We start from the raw sequence: 2,724 nt of genomic DNA on the forward strand, positions 1-2,724 counted from the left end.
ACTCGGGACCTTTGCCTTTCGCGGGCAAGTGCTCTACCAACTGAGCTACCGAAGCACGACTCACGCCCCGTCTCACAGCTTTACTTCTGCCAGTATCTCGTCTCCTACCCTCCAAACTTTACAGAAGCTCTCCTGCGAACCTTGCAGAACTAGCACTCCTGAAGATAGGAGACGACATACTGGCAGAAGTAAAGCTGTGAGACCGGGCGTGAGTCGTGCTTCGGTAGCTCAGTTGGTAGAGCACTTGCCCGCCAAAGGCAAAGGTCCCGAGTTCGAGTCTCGGTCGGGCACACAGTTTTAATCTGCCAGGAAGTTTCGTATCAGCGCACACTCCGCTGCAGAGTGAAAACCTCATTCTGGACACATCCCCCAGGCTGTGGCTAAGCCATGTCTCCGCAATATCCTTTCTTTCAGGAGTGCTAGTTCTGCAAGGTTCGCAGGAGAGCTTCTGTAAAGTTTGGAAGGTAGGAGACGAGATACTGGCAGAAGTAAAGCTGTGAGACCGGGCGTGAGTCGTGCTTCGGTAGCTCAGTTGGTAGAGCACTTGCCCGCGAAAGGCAAAGGTCCCGAGTTCGAGTCTCGGTCGGGCACACAGTTTTAATCTGCCAGGAAGTTTCATTCTATTTAGTGTTTACATCAATGTACTCCTTCAAGCACCAAGGAGATACTGTAGATGATTCTAACAAGTTCCTTCGCCAACCAAAGACATGGATGGAGGTTCCTGCAGTGCGCTATACATTGCTGCTTATTCCCCAGTGTTGTCATCAGCTTCAGGATGGAGCTACTTCGAAAGACTATGCACTCTGGGCACAACAGCAAGCCACTGTGCATGTCCTGAAAATTGATGGGATACGCCAGTTCTGCTCCCACAGCATATACCTCACCAACATTCGCAACACTGTCGTTGTCATTCTTCAATCAAACAATATCGACATCCATCAGAACCATTAAAATGGTAGACTATGTTGCATGACATACCCAGAGAGGTTGTTTGTAAATCCAGGTAGAGGACGTAACTTAGATTGTCAGATGCCTTGTACTCCTCCTCACTTATTCATTGTGTATTCTCATTGGCGTACCAGTGCATTCACTGTCAAAGTCCGCCACTAATACCATACCTGAAGAAGAGCAGCATGTCAACATAGGTCAACAGTTCAGTATTGATACATGTTCTTCTTAAGATTACGACAGACAAAAGCCGTGGTGTGGTGAAGTAGTAGGCAGGATCAAGAGCGTATGTGCCCAAGAACACTCAAATTTCTCCGTGAACAGGTGTATATCAGTATTCATGTATAATCTTCGATATTACCCTAAACATGTGATACTGAACTTCCGCCAAACATTCGCCACATGCCATACTCCACACCCATTATGGCAGTGTCTGTTAGTTTATTTGAGAAGCCAGACAGTGGAAGTGGTGCATGTCACACGCATTGTGGGCTGCACCACGGAACATTCCCATTAGATGACAATGAGGTTCTGTTGGACAATGCGGTTCGTTGGAGTCATTCCATAAAATCCAGGCATTTTTATGGAAAGACCCACTTCTTATCACAAGCTGAAAATTTATATCATCAGGCAATATGGCTCTGGTGATAAGCATATCCTCTAGACGCTTTGTCTCAGCAAGGTTATGAAGAAGCGTTTAATGAAACATAGAAAATCCAGGAAGTGGAGTGAAAGTGGTGCATATCACATGCATTGTGGGATGCACCACTGAACATTCCCATTAGATGAAAATGATCTCTACGTGGAGTTTTCACTTCCCCTACCCAGAGGCAGTCCTCAAATATGACAACTGTCTGCTCGTTATAGGCATTGTTTTCATGAGAGGTGGTGACAGGAACTTTGTTGTGATAAATCCAATCAACTTACCATGTTTTTCGAGCCCAGTGAGCAACCATCTTGCAGTATTAGCCCCATTGTATGATTCGAAATTGTTGCAATGGAGTCATACGAGCATAAACTTTATACAATTCTTCATACAGTAAACAAGGTTCTGTGAATGTACTAAGGGAGACAGAGGGGTTACCTTCGCAATGCGCTACAGTAGCTAGGAGGCACTCAGAGTCGGCGATTACAACGAAGGCGCTGCAGTCTGGAACCGCAAGACCGCTACGGTCGCAGGTTCGAATCCTGCCTCGGGCATGGATGTTTGTGATGTCCTTAGGTTAGTTAGGTTTAACTAGTTCTAAGTTCTAGGGGACTAATGACCTCAGCAGTTGAGTCCCGTAGTGCTCAGAGCCATTTGAACCATTTTTTTTATTACAACGAACAGACATCGCTCCTGGTGTTCTGCATTCCTTAACCCTAACAAATTTTTATCTAGGGTCGGCATTTCCACAGTACCAGTTCTTGGCTTGAGCAGTGAATGAGTGGCATTTATCCCGCGAGTGGGTGCACCTATGTATAAAGTGCACCATCCACAAATAACATTGTCTTGTTCCGTTCCCCTATTGTTTTACAATTGCCAGCCTATAGCTGCTCCTTCGTTATTGCTTTTGCTAACACAGTGCTAACTTGTACTGTCGTGCATCAAATGAGTATGTGAGCTAGGTGAGAAAAAATTTACAATCCGTACAAGAAAAGACCCAGATTCTGAACTAGCAGAACAATCCCTCAATGAGGAAGTAGTCTAAGAGAATTAGCAGTCAAATATGTGGTTGTCTCCGACGTGATGTAATACACTGTTTAACGTGTCAAATGGATAATTACTGCGGGGTA

The 2,724-nt window shown here is 45.5% G+C and overlaps 1 non-coding gene across 1 annotated transcript; it reads left to right on the forward strand.

The window, feature by feature from the left end:
* The first annotated feature begins 216 nt into the window (after positions 1 to 216).
* Trnaw-cca lies at positions 217 to 291 on the forward strand. Its single transcript has one exon. It is a non-coding gene; the product is annotated as a tRNA-Trp (tRNA).
* Positions 292 to 2,724: the final 2,433 nt, after the last annotated feature.

Source organism: Schistocerca piceifrons, chromosome 3, assembly GCF_021461385.2.
Source record: "Schistocerca piceifrons isolate TAMUIC-IGC-003096 chromosome 3, iqSchPice1.1, whole genome shotgun sequence".
In the NCBI taxonomy this organism is placed as follows: Eukaryota; Metazoa; Arthropoda; class Insecta; order Orthoptera; family Acrididae; genus Schistocerca; species Schistocerca piceifrons.